Genomic DNA, 16,027 nt, shown 5'->3' with positions numbered 1-16,027 from the left:
GACCCCTTGGTCTTGGAGTTCTGGCCTCCAGAACCCCAGACCAGAGTGAGTTTCTGTCCTGTCCCACTTGTGGGGCTGTTGAAGCAGCCGTGGGACGGACGCCACCGTGAAGGTGTGGCTGTCGTTATAAGTTATCCCCACTTTACGGGATCTGGGTGACCCCCCCGCCCTGACCCCCGTGCATTCTCCTTCCACACGAGCTGTCCCTGCACCAGGACAAGGCCGTCCTCTGGGCGGGGAGCTGGGGGGCAAGGCCAAGTCCCGTCCCTGCAGGACTCGCAGGGCCGGGAGAGAAAGGACGGCGAAACCAGGAGCAGCGTACACGTAGGACACAGAGAGGTGTGCTGGGTTGGGGGTGACCGGCTGTGCCTCAGGTGCAGGGAGGCCTTCTCCCGGGAGGACACAGGACGGGGAGTCCTACCGTGCCGCTGCCGTGGGGCAGCCCTGAGCGGAGCCAGCAGCCCAGGCAAGGGCCCCGAGCCGGGGGCACCCCGCAGGCTGGGCTCTGGCCTCATCGTCCCATCTCGGAACCCACAGACCGCGGTGTGCGTCCGACCGACCCGCCCGCGGGGGCTCCTTCATCGGGGGCTTCCTGCAAAACTGCTGTCAGCTCCCGGGAAGGCAAACCCTCCCTAACCGGGCATAGCTCCCTCCCAGGTGGTGAGGACAGACTCCCAGGCTGGCTGGAGGCAAAAATATGGCACATCGGAACGTGTTTGGATGTAAATATTTTCAGCCATGTGAGTAGCTGGGAGGTGAGGTCTTGTTCCCGCTTGTCTCCTGGAAGCCGGGAATCTGGGCCATATGGCTCCTACTCCAGCAGCCTCCCTTCCTCACGTGGGCGGAGGGAGGAGTGTGCGGGCCAGACTTCATCTCCACCTGCCGGGGGTTAGCAGCCCCTGGGGGTGTCTGGGCTCTGACGGACCCGGCCCAGCTCTGACTCCCGCTGGCTGCCCTGTTACCCCCCAAGACTCCCTTTCCCCACCTGCCAAGTGTGGTGTGAGCGAGCCTGCCACCCTGGTCTCCTGAGGATGTCAGGGGGCAGCAAGGCAAGGGGCTGGTGCACATGTCTGGGGGCCCCCAGCACCCCAGCACCATTCTTTCTCTCCTCATACTTGGCTCCCACCCAGGCTGGGGAAGCACCAGGGGTAAACCAGATGGCCCATTGCAGGATTGTCTTCTCAGGGGAGAAGGAGGGCTCAGATGTCTCCCCTGTCCACACAGAGGACCTCAAAACTCCTGCCTCCTTCCCCCACCATACTGAGCCTCCTTGAAGCAGACCTTGAGAGACACCTGGGCGTCCCGGGTGATGGGAGCAGGTCAATGCTCAGACTGGACTGGGGGGATGCCTCCACTTCAGAACCTTCACTGGTTCCCCATCTCCCACTGAAGCAAGGCTAACGGTGCTCAGCATCCCAGGCCCGGAACAAGCCATCCTCCACGCTCATCTCCATGCTGGCCTCTGGGCAGTTCTTCGGAAATCCCCTCCCCCAGGTGTACACCACTATCCCACTCTGCCAGGAATGTGTCCTCTCCTAAGGTCTCGGACTCACGGGTGATTGAGCTGACAAAGCCTCAGAGATGGCCTGCTGGGTCCAGATTGGAGTGCACTGGAGGATCCTCAGCTGGGGGCAGCAAGGAGGACCCTCTCCAATTTCAAATGGGTAACAGAGGCCCAGGTCACCAGGCTGGGCGTGGCAGGGCTGTCCTGCTCCCCTCTGCACTTTCTCTCCGCTTAGGCCCCCATGCAGGGTGGCCTAGGGCTTCCCAGGCGCAGAGCTCTGTGTTTCGGTGGGGATGCTTTTGGCCGCAAGGAGCAGAGTGTCCGGCCAACGGTGGCTTACAAAGCACAGGCATTTACTTCTCAGGCAGCCTGGAGGGAGGTGGTGTGGAACTAGATGCAGCCAGCCAATGACACCATCAGGCTCCTGGGCGCTCTCCACCCTTGCTCTGCCGTCCCTGGTGTGTGGGCTTGGCTCATGTCTCCATCGGACTACCATAGCTCCAGTTACCACAACGTCTGACCACGGCATTCAAGGAAGGGAGACAAGGCACCTGGGAGGAAAATCTCGCCCAGAACCTCCAGGCAGGTCTCCCCTTCCCGGTTCTTGGCCATAGGGTCCCATGGCTGTGCCTGGCTGCAAGGGAGCATCCCTGGTGGTCCTGGCCTTTGGGAGGGGGTGAGCTCACTGTGGGCACCTGCGAGGGCGGGGATGAGGGCAAAGGCTCAGAGAAGGCGGAGGGACAGGACCCAGAGGGAGAGGTGGAATTTTCCTGAGGCTGGGGCAGGGATGCGCGAGAGAAGGCTGGAGGCCGGGACCACGCGGGCACTCAGCACCCAGAAGGCTGGGAGATGGTGGGTTTGTCCTGGGGATGATAGCAGGCTCCCAGCCTCGTGGCAGTGCCTGGGGCCTCAGGGCTGGCCCTTCACGTGGACCCTGAGCACGGAGGACACAGCCCAGAATGGTGGCGGTGGGTGCGGGGGCCTGTCCTGGCAGGGTGCTCGGGGCACCTCTGCTGGGATGTCACAAATGTAGCATGAGGGCCAGGGAGCGCAGAGGGTCCAGAGGCATAAGCCCTCAAGTCCAGAGGCTCCGTGGGAGCCGTGATGTCGTTTCCTTGCACCTGAGGAGGCCCCTCCCACCCAACCAGGCTGCAGCTGGTTAGGGACGTGTGCTGTGGGAGCCCGGAGTCCCCTCTTGGAAGGCGCCGTGCTCACCACCACCACCACCGGCGTCCCCTCCTAAGACCGTGGGGACCCTCAGCAATGTCTTCCTCCCAGGGGAGGCCAGGAGGCTGATGGAGGTTCATGGACATTCGTGTCTGCTGCCTAGCACGAGCTAGGAGCCCAGAAGAGGTTAGCTTTTATTGTTTGCACCCAAAATCTCAATTCTTACTTTTAAAATGAAGCATCCTAATTTCTTTAACTTTCCCTTCGTGCACCACATATTGCTATTTATATTTATGGAGGGCGGGCACCAGCTTGTCTCTTCCCCGCTGCGTCCCCAGCACCTGAAGCCGCGTCTGACACACAGCAGGTGGTCGTTGAATATCTGTCGAATGAATGAATGCTTGGGCCCAGGAAGCAGATGTGACCTGCTGCGCCTCTGCGTGTCCGTGTGCGTGTGCACGTGCTGGGGGCAGCTGGGCTGGAGCCCCTCAGGTCGGATCCTCATGCTCAGCAGTGATGATGCAATCACGGAGGCTGCACAAGAAAGGCTGGCTGACCCCAGGAGAAGCTTGTGTTGTTTCGAACAGGGATGACGCCCACAAACTGCGGCGGGTTTCCTGGGACCATCTAGGTTGGCGAGCTGGTGAAGTCACGGCCGCGCACTCAGCCCACGGTGCCTGGGGCCCTGGCTGCACATCTGTGATTTGGGGCAGCCTCGCTGACTGCCCCGGGCCTCAGTTTCCCCACCCTCAGCTGGGATAACAAGGGGTTCTGACAGGAAGCAGGCTGTTCTCTGGAGAACCCCGAGAGCAGAAAGAGGCCTGGCCGGGGCTGCTGCTGACCAGCTGGTCGGCCTTGGCTGCAGGACACCTTCCTGGCCAGGCCCTCCGGGCACGTCAGAGGTCACATTGCCTCCCTGCTCCCGTCTCAAACAGTTGCTGGGGGGGCCCTGTCTGCAGGATCCTGGCTGGAGCTGTGAAGTCCAGGCCACATCCGGCAGCGTTATCGTGGTTCCCGGGAACTTCCCCCGGCCAGCCGAGAAGGTGGCCCCAGAGATACTGGGCACAGGGCGGGTGCTTTCCTGCCTGTGACACGATTAAGTAACAAAAGCAGTTGCTGGTGGGAAAATCAGCCGCGACACCGGCCATCTGGCTCTGCCCGGGCCTTGCTCTGCCTCCTTCCAAATTATCTCCACGGGCCCGGCCCCGCCGGCCGGCCTGTTATCACCCCCAGGACAGACTAGGGGATTACAGTGTCCAGAGCTTCACAAGAAGCTCCTATCAAAATCTGCAGCCAAACCCGAGGGACAGGATGAGCATCCTTCTCCAGGGGCACCGGCAGGGTCTCCAGCCCCAAGCGAGTGCCCATCCCCCCTCTGCCCTCCAGTACGATCTCCCCCCGCCCGCCCTGCCGCAAGATGCTGTTTTCTCACACCTGTGCTCCGTATGGGTTCACATCAGCCCCGAGTCTAACTGAATCCAAAAATATTAAACCAGGCCCATCTGTTGGCCAACTGATGAGCACAGATGTGCCCTGGATTTCAGAGGCAACTGCCAGCCAGTCAAAGCTGTTAGAAGCGGCACCTGCTGCCCGTTTCCCCCCTCCTGCGCCCCCGCCCCTCCAGCCCCAGGAGCCTAGCCACCAAAACAACCCTTCCTCCGGAAGGGGCTGGCTCCTCCCCGCCACCGACCGGGGAGCATCCCGGGGCAGGACCCACAAAGAGCCTTAGCCGCCAGCCGGGAGGAGGGCACCCCCCAGGTCTGGCTGGGCCCTTTGCCCTGAGACCCCACTGTGGGCAGCAACAGGGCCCAGCTCTTCTCAGAAGCACAGCAGCCGGGAGTCAGGCATGGTTGCCTCGGGGCCTTTGCACCTGCAGCTCGCTCGGCCCAGAACACTGTCCCCGGGGCCTCATGGCTGCTTCCCACTTACTTCAGATCTTTGCTCCGGCGAGGTTGGGACTCAACAAATATTACTGTTTTTACCTTGCTTTGGGATCCATATTAAGACCTGTCTACTTTACGGAATGAACACCTTTTCTGGTCTTGCTTCAAGAGGGGAAGAGAAAGGAAAAGGAGAGATGCTCCCTCTGTCCTCACTCGGCCCCTCCCTCGAGGACGATGGCAGAAGCGGCGAGAGCAGCGTGCAGTGACTGGGGAGTCTGAGGCCGGGCTGCAGCAGGGGCGATGGTGGGGCTGGGGAGAGGGGCTGAACCTCCCTGACTCTGGAGGAAGAGACAGCGGGGCCACCTGGCCGATGAGAACACGGAGGCGCCAGGGGCCACGGCCATGCCTCCTTCCTCCCGTCCTTCTTCCAGCCCTGAGGTCACCACCTATGCGGTTCCAGGAACGGCTGAATGAGAGGTGGCCCTGGGCGCAGGGTCTGGATGGCGGGACAGGAATCAGGGCCTGCCCAGGGGGGACCAGCTGTCGCCTCCACCAGAAGGGAGGGGGACTGGTGTCCAGGCAGGGGTAGAGCACGGAGGGGCCTTGTCCACTGTCCTCGGCCCTTACCCTGGGTTTTCAGTGGGTGCTGGTGTGTCAGGGCCCCTGCGGTGGCCGTGGGGGCTGTGGCAGGTTGGGGGACAGTGTCCTTTGGGGCACTTTCTTCCCTCCCCGAAGCCAGGGTCCCCCAGCTGCAGCTTCCTCAAACCCGGCACCTCCTCCAGGTTCAGACCTCCCAGGCGTCCGGCCTGGGGCCTAAGATGTGGGACCAGGGTCCCAGGGCTGCATCCTCCAGCATGGTGAGCACTCTTGCAGACCCCAGGGAACGGCGGGAGCCGGGTGGCCCCTCGGGAGCCTCACTTCCTCATCTGCTGTGTGGGAATCAGATGAGCAAGCATCATGTGTTTTTATCGAGAATTGCCCCGAACCGTGGCCTGCACGTTGCTTGCATGTCACTTGCACATGCGTGTGCACACACATGCTGTGTGAGTGTCCCCGCATCTCAGTGTTTCTCACCCCTTCTATGGTGAAACAAGCCCCCAGGGCTGCCCTGCGCCCCACCATCGCCTGCAGCCCCTCACGGCTCCCCTGCGGCTCGTTCCTGCCTTTGCAAGATGTCTCTGACCTCCGTCCCCTGGCCCTGGGGCCGTCCTGTTTTCACCGTCACGAGCGGGTGCGTGCGTGTCCTGGGCCTGTGTGGGCTCCCCGGGCTCTGCTCTGGGGAAGGACATGGTAGGGGGGGGGTCCTAGGTTTGCACTTCCCAAACCACGTATTTTCCATTTTATTCTATTTCACTTAAAAATGCTGATCATAAAACATACGTCAGGTGAAAGAAGCCAGTCGCAGAACGCCACGTGTGATTCCCTGTATGGGAAACATCCAGAACTGGTACATCCACGGAGACAGAGAGCAAATTCGGGTTGTCAGGGCCCGGAGGGGAGGGCACTGGGGAAACTGGGGAGCGAGTACCACTGGGTGTGGGGTTTCCTTTTGGGATGATGAAAAAGGTCTGGACCTCAATCCTGCTATGCCAGGCCTCCAAGGCCCCCAGGACCCTCCACCGTCCAGGATTTACAGGAGTGGCACCCAGTCCAGGCCATTTGCTCTGGCCCCACATCGATGGCCAAGGCTGCTATGATGGTGAGTGCAAGTGTCCTGGGGCTGCCGTGACCAAGTCCCACACACTGGGCGGCTCGAACCACAGAAATCTACTCTCCCACAATCTGGAGGCCAGGAGTCCCAGACCGAGGTGCCGGCATGGCTGGTTCCTTCTGGGGCCCCTCTCTCGGCTCCTACTGGCTTGCTGGCATCTTCGATGTCCTCGGCCGGTAGACCCATCACCCATCTCTGCCTCCACCTCGCTCGGCTTCTTCCTGCCTCTGCGTCTGTCTCTGTGTCCAAATTCCCCCTTTTTGTGAGGACACCAGGCATACTGGGTTAGGACTCACCCTGATGGCGTCATTTTAACGAATCACATCTGCAATGATGCTGTTTCCAAGTAAGGTCACTTTCCCAAGTACAGGAGGTCGGGACCTCAGTATGGACCTGGAGGGGTGGGGTTCAACCTGTGACAGGTAGGTGTGCTGAATTTCACCCCAGCACCAGCCTCGAGTGGGAGCAGTTCCTCCCTGGCTTCCCAGACGGGCAGCGCGGTGAGGACAGAGTCAGATTGGATCTGGGGCTCGGGCTCATGGGGGTGGGCTGTGTGCGAGAGCTGGGCCGTGGGGGAGATAAGCCCCCACAGCCCTGGCTGCTTGCCTCAGCCCTATGCTCTTAGTCCCACTCAAGTGGCTTGGACAGACCCTCGAGGAGCCGGTCACACCCCATTGGGCCAATAATACAGATATTGAGACTGAGTCAAAAGCAGCACTGATTGAATACATCCCAGCGGTGCCCCAGTAGGTCACTCATCTGGGCTGCCAGGTGCTCACAACCCTGGATGGCGGCCCCCTGGGCCCCCGCCGCTCCTGGAGGGTACCAGCTCCTGCCAACACGGGGCAGGAGGATCCAGATCCCCTGCTGGAGCCCGGGAAATGCTGCTCGGAGACGGTGGGATCCGCCTGGGGCTGCGGGGGAGGGAACGTCCTCTCTGCTGGGCAGGACCCACTCCGCGGGCTTCTGGGGCACACCGTGGGGCGGCTGCCTGCCATAGGCCAGGACCCGACCAGGCGTCAGCCAGGCTGTCCCCATCCTGCCTCAGGCCACCGGGGAACTGCCCACAGCGGTTGGCCAGAGCCGGGAGGCGGACAGGTCCCTGCAAAGCACCTCCAGCCTTCGTTTACGGCCACTCTGCCCACCCGGACACCGCCACGTCCCCTGATGGTGAGGTCGGGACCTTCCGGGTCCCTCTGAAGGCCTAGCGGGGCTCTTTAGACCCCACAGAGGCGCTGACCTCTGTGAGCAAGCTCCCGTCGACTGTCTGTCCGTCTGTCTCCCTGTCTCTCTCTGCGTTCGTCTCTGTCTCTGTCTCTCCCCTGGAACTGGGCTGTTCTCCCTCATTCTGGCGGCCGCCGTTCCTCAGCTGACTTCCTCTCGGGCTGGGAATGATAAGAAAAGCCCCCAGGCGTCTGCGTCTTCAGGGACCGAGCTATGCCCACTTTACAGATGAGGAGGACGAGGCCGGCGATCTGCGGCAGAGCTCTGGGGGGAGAGCCGGCCGTGTCCCGCGCTCTGCCCCCCGCACTGCTCACCCTCGGTGTGGCTCGAGCTATTGGGGTGAGTGTGTCAGCCCTGCAATCAGGGCTCAGGGGAGCACGGAGTCCCTGCCCCTGGAGCTGCTGAGGCCCCTTGTTTCTTCTAGGAAGCTTGCCCTGACCAAGAAAACATTTTCCAGGATCGCGATTGGCCATGTTTTCTGGGAGTCTTAGAGAAGAGGAAGACTAACACGGCCACCGCTGTGGTTGAAATGCACCTCGACAAGCACCCGCTGCCCAGACCCCCGTTCCCTAGGGAACGAGCCCCTGCTTGCCAGGCTCTTCATGGGCGTGACTGATGTATGGTCCCCACAGAACCCAGGGCCCGGAGCAGTGCGAGGGGCCTAGCAATGCTCCGGGGCACCGGCGTGCTTTTCAGCACCCCATCTCCTGGTGCTCAGATCAGACGCTCACTGGAAGTTCTGGGACTGTTTTCAATCCAGTATGTCTGGCTTCCAACAGTAAAACAATTACGAGGCATTCCAAGAGGCAAGAAATGACACAGACTGAGGAGGCCGCGCAGACATGGGAGCCGACTCAGACAAGACACAGATGCCAGGTTCTCGCCGGGGAGCTTAACCAGCCAGGATTGATACGCCGAGGGATCCGGTGGGGACGGTGGGCAATAGGAAGGAGCAGATGGATGGTGTGGGTACAGAGATGCAGCTGGGAAGGAGAGACGGAGACGCACGCAATCCATACTGGGGCAGAAGTGGGGAGCCCCGTCTTGGGCTCCTGACGGACCCACAGGGTGGAGGAGAGTCTGCAAGCGGGAAGGTGGGTCAGCGGACGGTTCCCAGCTCAAAACACGAGGGGAAGGAGAGCATCCAAGAGCCGCAGAGCAGTCTCAAAAGGCGCAGCACACACGGACTTGAAATACCGGAAGGAAGAGCCAGAGAATAGAGCAGAAGAAATATTCGAAGGAATTATGCCCAAGAACTTTGCACAGTTAATGGCAGAGACCAAACCACAGACCGGAGCAGCCGGGAGCAGGATAAAGCCAGAGACAACAGCTCGAAACTCCCATATGCAGACCTGACATTCCAACCGCGGAGAACAAGACACACAGAGAGTCTTAAAAGGAGCCAGAGGGGAGTCTTCTCGCAGAAGAACAAGGATGAACACCGCAGAGCGTTCTCGTCCAGAGCTGTGAAAACAGTGAGAAATAAACAAAACCACCAACCTTCAAGTCGTTGAAATTACCCTTCAAGATGGAGGAGAGACAAAGTCTTCTTCAAGCCACGACCGCGAGGATGCACCCAGCAGCCCGGCCTCGCAAGGAGTGCTGAAAGAAAGGAAAGAAAAGAAAGCAAAATAAGATCTTTCCTTTTCCCCCGTCTGGCAACCTTCAGACTGGGCGCCTCTCTCCGCAAGGGCTGGGTGCTCGGGGGGCAGTCTGGGGGCAGGAGCGGTGGAAGGGGGCTCGCCGAGGCCCCGGTCCCCCCGGGCACAGCCGCTCCTCCCTCAGTGGCTTGTGGGTCTGAGAAGGAGCTCAGCTTTGGAAACTGGGCGGAGGAGCATCACTTACCGAAGGGAGGGCGGCCGCTTCCCTGCGCTTGCCCCTGAGCCTCTGCCCCGGCCCTGGGGTTTCACTCCGCGGCACCGGACCCAGCGCCCTCGCAGAGCCTGGCCTCCTTCTCCCAGGCTTCTGGGCTCGGGGCTCGCCGCCTTGCGTTGTGCAGAAATGGTCTTTCTGTGCATCTGCATAATTGCGAGTAACCCGCTCAACCAGTGTTTACTGAGCACGAAGCACACGGGTCGGGTGCTGTCTCAGGCCCGGGGGATACCACATGAGCAACATGGACACGAATCCTCACGAGGGGAGACGGAAAACAAGCGAAATGAGCACCTGAAACCCATGCTATGCCCCAGCTGGTGATAGTAAATTCACGGGGAATCGGAACAGGGCGGGGGCGGGGTGTGCGCTCGAGCGCTCCAGGCCCGTGTGGGTGGAGGCAGGGAGCAAGCGGTGGAGGACGTGGGGTCGGAGGTCGTGCAGGCCCGGGGCCTCGTGGAGTCAGCGCTGAAGGTGGGACCGGGCGGCAGTGCGGGAGCTTCCCGGGGGAGCCGGGTGGCCTGGGCCTGGTGAGGTAGAGCCGTGGGTGGGAGGTGTGTGCGGGGTTAGGGTTAGCTCCCTCTGCATCTTCCAGTTTGGCTGGACACGGACGCCTCTGGGCGAGACGGACCTGCAGGGCAAAGCTCAGAGCTGGTGGCCAGCTGGGAGACGGATCAGAAGCTGCCGATGCGTGGGAAGAGACCCAGGGACCCAGTCCTGGACCTTCCAAAGTTTTGGGGGGCAGAAGAGGGCCTCAGGGAGAAAAGGGGCCACAGGGCAGGCAGGTGGTCAGAGGAGAAGGGACAGTGGGGCCTGGCCGTGCACCCTTGCCGGCCTGCCGGCCTCTTGGCCGGCCTGGGCTCTCTGTAGAGGGGGGTCCCCACCTGCCGAGGCTTCCTGTACCTGAGCCTGAACCCACACCACAGCTCTGAAGCCTTGCATCCGGACTGGGAAGATTTGGCTTTAAAACTAGGAGCCACGTGGGGGAGGGGACAGGTGGGAGGCAGTGCCTGGCAGTTCCCTCGGCTGGCAGAGGCCAGGCAAGTTGTGGTGTGCTCTCACACGACCTGGTGCATCCTGGCGAGTCCCCACCAGAGAGCAGGCTGGCCACTTGGCATGCTGCCCCCAGGGAGCCCCCGCCTCCCCTCTGCCGTGCACACCCCAGGAACCAGCTATGGGGCATGAACTTCGCTGCCAGGCCAGCTGGCCTCACGCCAGCCTTTCCATTCCCTGCACACCTTTGGGCAGGTCCTGTGACCTCCTCCTCCAGAGAGTGCCCGCTCCGGGGGGCCGTGTGAGGCTCTAGGGAGTTAAAATGTGCCCCAGGCCGCGTGTGAGCTCAGTGAGTGTGTGATCCTCGCCGTTCCCAGCCCGCTGGCTTCCATCCCCTCGGCTCTGCTGGGGGACCCTTCCTCCACCCGCACTGTCTGTGTCACCTCCTCACCTGGCCTCCCGGCCCCAGCTCAGAGCCCGGGTGGCCTTCCGCAGGGGCAGGGGATGCGTCTCCGACAACTCACTCCACGGCAAGGCCGCCCCTCACCCCTGCCCTCTCTGGGGAGGGGGATGCTTCCTGCCTTGTCAGTGTCCGGCGGGGCCACGTGGCATTTTGGCCAGTGCAACGTGGGGGGGCTGAGATTTGCCGTGCCCGAGCAGCAGCTTTGGGGGCTGCCGAGGGGGCTCATGTGACCCAGAACGAGAACGCCCACAGCCAGCCTGTCCCCGCCAACACGGGGTGAGCAAGCAGCGAGTGTGTGTGGCTGGTTGAGAGCCGCAAGATTGCGCTCGTTTGTTATGGCGGCAAAGCCGACTGACCACCACCCAAGCAGCCTCAGCTTCCTGCATGCCGCCCTGGGCCCCGCTAAAGTCAACTTCACAGACGGTAAGTGCACGTGACTCAAGTACACACGCACTTCAATGGGAATGAGCCCGGATGTGAGCCCGCACGGTCGTCTCTCCGGGCAAGGCGCAGAACACCTCCATCACTTGGCACCTCCCTAAAATCAGTTCTCCCCACCCCCACTCAGCCCTCCACCCGATTTCTCTCCTAGTGAGATAAGCTTGGCTGCGTCCGGACCTTCACAGCACCAGGAGCACTCCTCCTGGGCCCGGCTCCTCGCTGTGTTCTCGGGACGTGTCTGTGCGGGAGTCCCCGCGTCTCAGCACGTGGACGCCCTTCCTCTGCTCACGCACTGTGGGTCATGTCCAGCGTGTTACGGTGACAAGTAGAGCAGCTCTGAACCCTTGTGCACGAGGCCTTTGGTGAGCGCACCTCCTCCCTTCTTCTGGAAATGCGCCTGCGAGGAGATTTGCTGGTTACACACCGAGTATATCTACCTCACAGGAAACTTCCAAACTGTTCTCCAAGTACTTGCTGTAGTTTTAGGTTCCCACGAGCACATCGGGGGGTTCTAACTGCTCTGCTTCCTTGCTGACATCTGATATTGTCGGGTTTTTTGTTTTTAATTCTGGTCTTCGTAGTTGATGTGCAAAGTAGCCAATTGGCAGTTTTAATGGGTATTTCTCTGACGACCAGCGATGTTGAGCATCTTTTCATGGGCTTGTTGGCCGTCTGTGTGTCTTCTTTCACCCAAGCTTCTAAGTGTTTGGGCCGCGTTTTATTGGGTGTTTGTATTTCTTTTTTTTAATATATTTTTTTAAAGATTTTATTTATTAATTTGAGACAGAGATAGAGAGAGCATGAGCAGGGGGGAGACAGAGGGAGAGGGAGAAGCAGGCTCCCTGCTGAGGAGCCCGACATGGGGCTCCATCCCAGGACCCTGGAATCATGACCTGACCCGAGGGCAGACGCTTCACGGACGGAACCACCCAGGCGCCCCTGGGTGTTTGTATTTCTATTATGGAACTCTACGAATTCTTTACAAGTTATCGATAGGATCTGTCGTGTATGTATCGTGTTTATTTCCTCTGTGGCTCACCTCTCTGTTTTCTTAATGGTGTCTCTTGATGAGCAGAAGGCTTTAATTTTGATGAAATCCCACTATCATTTTTTCTTTCATAGCAAATGCTTTTTGTGTCCCAACGAAGGAATCTCTGCCAGTAGGCCTTTCTCCCATTTCTTTCCAGAAGTCATGTACAGTTTGCTCTTACAAATTGGTCCAGGACCCACTTCCTGTGCTGCGGGGCTCTGGGGAAGACTGTGTTTCCCAGGCGTGCCACCCCTCCTGCCCCGAGCGGGGGGCCTTCCTCGTCACAGCCCAGCCAGGGCCCAGGTGTCCGAGCCCAGCGTGCCGACAGGGCCGTTCAGCCCACGGGGTCTGCGCCGTGGTGCCCACTGGATGAGCGTCCTGAGGCCCACAAGCTGCCGCCTAAACCGCAGACCTGTCTTCTTGCTCCGCAGACAGGAAGGTGTTTGGCTGGCCCCGGTGAGCAGCCTTGGGGACCTGGCCTGGGCTCTGGCCCAGGAAAAGGAGCGGTTGGGCTGACCCAACGGGTGTTTGCAGGGGGAATCATCAGGCCTGTTGACCCCGGGGGCGAGACCGTGGCCGGGGGGCTGGGGTGTGGCCCTGTCTTGCAGCCCAGGGCGGGAGGGAAGTTGGAATCATCTGGAGGTGTGGTTTGGTTCCTGGGAGTGGGGGCAGAGAGGGGATAATACCAAAGGTGTTAGCCAGGGAGGTTCCCGGGTCAAGCCAGGTGAGGGGGAGGGCGGCGTGGCTGGCCGGAGCTGCATGGGGTGGGTGGGCTCCGGGGGAGGCCAGAAGGGCACGGGTGGGCTGGGGCTCTGCTAGAACAGAACACTCGAAGTCCCACGAGATGAAGCAGGGCTGGAGGCTGCCCTGGCTGGGAGGGAGAGGGCAGCCTCCCCACCAGCTTCTGCTCCCCGTGCTGGGCACAGGGGCTGCGTCCTGGTGTGGGGCGGGAGGGGCACAGGAGGGAGAGGGGCTGTTCTGAGGCCGGCTCTGGGGGGGGTTTTAAGCGCAGTTTGCACGGACACAGAGAGCACAGGGCCTTTTCTGAACCAGGGCTTCTCACTGGTGCCTGACGGGCTCTACCTTGGAGGGGTCTGGCCTTTTCCCGCGAGCGCGAGTGCCTCGCCCCCACTGGTCCTGCCTCGGCCTGGCTGACCCCATCTGCCCAGCTTTTGGACCTCAGTCTTACTGGCTGCAGAGAGTCTGCTGTGTGCTGTGTGGGGTGGGCGGCCCTGGGGGCTAGGAGGACACGCTGGTGGGCTGCAGAGCCTGGGTCTGGCCTTGTCGTCACCGGCCTGTGGGACCTGTTTGTCCTTGGGCCTTTCCAGCAACCACGTCTGCTAAGCCTTTAGTCCTGGCCCCTAGGGGCCAGTGCCCTCCTGGTGTGGGAGCCGTGATGGGGAGGGAGGAGCTGGGTGGGGGCAGCTCTCTCAGACCCCTGTGGCGGAGCCCCCTGGGGGCCCCGTGGGTTAATTTGGGAACATCCCTCACCCCAGGGACACCTTAGTCCCAGCCTGCCCCCACGTCGTCCCCTGTGTCCCTCCCTTCCCAGCCCCAGGGCTTCTCTCCTGCCCCCCCGCCGGGGCAGTCACAGGAGGCCCCCCGAGAGTGGCCGGAGGTGTGCCTCCCACTGGCTCCCCAAGGTCCGAGGGGCATGCTCAGGCGGCTGGTGGGAACAATGCTTTAACCGAGTGCCTCGGCGTCTCCCGGTGAAGCGACGTGTGACCTGCAGCTTGACCCCTCTCTGTTTAGTGACAGAATCCACGCTGGTCCAGGCCAGCTGCCGGCCTTTCTGCTCTCCAGCATGAATTCTGGAAAATAACATTCTCAGAGTTCCTCTTTTTGGAGCAACCAAAGCCACCTCTAGCCACAGCCCCTCCTGCAGTGGCCTCTGGCGACCCCACTGTATGTAAGCAGCAGCTCACGCTGCATCCTGCAGACATGGGTCGGCTGAGTCCCTGGGTCCGTGGGGGAGACCCCCGTGCTAGTCAGGGTGGGGGGCCAGGCACAGCCAGGAAGATGCTGGTGTAAGAGGAGGCTGCCCACATCTCAGCAGGTCCAGGGAGGAGTTGGAGACCCAGGGTGGTGTGTGTCCCCTCACCACAAGGGGCTGGGGAGTGTGGGGGTGCATGGGGTCAGGAGGGGCACAGCTGTCCTGTTGCGCTGGGTTCCTGAGCCCGGCACCCAGGAAGCCTTCTGTGCCCGGGTTCCGGCCGCCTGCCCTCCCTGGTGCTCAGGCCGGAGCCCTCCGCTGGGGCTCATTTGCTCGTTTATAGAGCACTTCTGCGGCTGCAGTTGCCAGGCTTGCTGCTGTGGTTTGCAGTGAGCCGGGAGGGGCTGTCAGCGTGGCGGGGACGGTGTGAGTGCCCAGAGTGGCCGAAGCTCATGGCCACAGCCTGGGGCTGAGACAACAGGAAGCTCTTCCCCCCAGTTCTGGAGGCCGGAGTCTGAGATCCAGGTGGGGACACACACCCCCTCGGAGGCACCGGGGGGGGTCCTTCCCGCCACGTCTGGGTCCCGGGGGTCCAGGCATCCTGGGTTTGTGGCTGCATCCTTCCCCCTGCCCCCGTCCTCACGTGGCCTCTCCCGTGTCTGAATCTTTCTCTTACAGACTTTAGTCGTCGGATTTAGGCCACCCCAACCTAGAATGGTGTCATCCTGAGACTCTTGATCACATCTGCAAAGACCCCCCTTTTAAACAAGGTCACATTTACAAGCTCTGGGGTCAGGACGTGGACATATTTTGGGGGAGACGCTCTTCAGCCCAGTTCAGGGGCACGTAATGACTGTGAACCAGGCACGGGGGGGAGGCTCGGCCCCTGTCCGGCCCGCAGCACACACACTGCCTCGGCGAATGGCTGCAGCGGGGCTCTGACCGCCCCTGCCCTGCAGAGGAGGGAAGGAGTCCGCGAGGCGAGACGCCGTTGGCAGAGCCCTCCTCCGAGCCAGCTCTGCCCCGGACACAGATGTGTCTCCGGAGGCCGGGCCACTCGCAATCCCTCTCCGTCACAAGTCACCAGCGTAGAGCAAGGTGACGGTGACTGATAACCTCTTGGAAGCTGGGCTTCCTCGCCTGGGCAGGGGAGATAATCACGGCTCCCCCAGATCCGTGCAGGCAGCTGAGGGGAGGGAAGCTTGCCTCGGTTGTTCCTCCCCTGCAACAGGCTCCTCTCCGGAGCAGGCCCAGCTCCCTCACGCCCGGGGGGCTCATCAGGCCAGGCTGGGAGGATCTGGGCAAGGGGTGTGTGCCCGCGGAGCCGTGACCTTGGGACTGGAGGGGGCTAGAGGGGGCCACCCTTTGGGAAGGACCGGGGGGGAGGGCGATCAGGGAGAAGACAGGGCACATGAGGCTGGAGAAGGGGGCACAGGGGACGGAGCCCCTGATACCCTTCCTCACCCCGCCTCCCCTTTTCCCCCAGCCCAGCCGAGGGGCAAGGGCAGCAGAAAGATGTAAGCAGCCCAAGAAAATGCTCCCTGAAAGACATGAAAATGAAGTCAATAAAAGAGATAAAAATGGAAATATCAAGACAGCAACTTCTCTTCTGATTACAAAGCAGGCGGCGGGGGCGGGCGCGGGCCCTGCCGAAGCAGCTGCACAGCCGGGCCGGCCTGATAAGGGACAGGCAGCCTGGGCCCGCGAGATAAAGCCGCGCGGCCACCTCCAGCCCGCCTGGCCATCAGTATGCACACAGCCCGACAACTGGCGCTCCAGATAGAATGCAGGACCTTATTAATCTGT

The 16,027-nt window shown here is 61.5% G+C and overlaps 2 long non-coding RNA genes across 4 annotated transcripts; both read left to right on the top strand.

The window, feature by feature from the left end:
• The first annotated feature begins 4,366 nt into the window (after positions 1–4,366).
• LOC145717499 (uncharacterized) lies at positions 4,367–9,767 on the top strand. 3 transcript variants are annotated; one of them, XR_014140731.1, is made up of 4 exons: positions 4,367–5,411; positions 5,649–7,435; positions 7,635–7,828; positions 7,914–9,767. It is a non-coding gene; the product is annotated as an uncharacterized LOC145717499 (long non-coding RNA). The 3 variants fall into 3 exon arrangements; XR_014140732.1 differs by having other exon boundaries at positions 4,367–7,435; positions 7,947–9,761; XR_014140730.1 differs by having other exon boundaries at positions 4,367–7,435; positions 7,914–9,761.
• A 26-nt stretch (positions 9,768–9,793) lies between these two features.
• Positions 9,794–15,808, top strand: LOC145717500 (uncharacterized). Its single transcript, XR_014140733.1, has 3 exons — positions 9,794–11,620; positions 12,381–12,744; positions 14,041–15,808. It is a non-coding gene; the product is annotated as an uncharacterized LOC145717500 (long non-coding RNA).
• Positions 15,809–16,027: the final 219 nt, after the last annotated feature.

This window comes from Leptonychotes weddellii, chromosome 16 (genome assembly GCF_054177405.1).
Source record: "Leptonychotes weddellii isolate Sample4059 chromosome 16, ASM5417740v2, whole genome shotgun sequence".
Lineage (NCBI taxonomy): Eukaryota > Metazoa > Chordata > Mammalia > Carnivora > Phocidae > Leptonychotes > Leptonychotes weddellii.
Note: the sequence above shows the minus strand (reverse complement) of the source record. Positions and strands in the feature narration are given on the sequence as shown.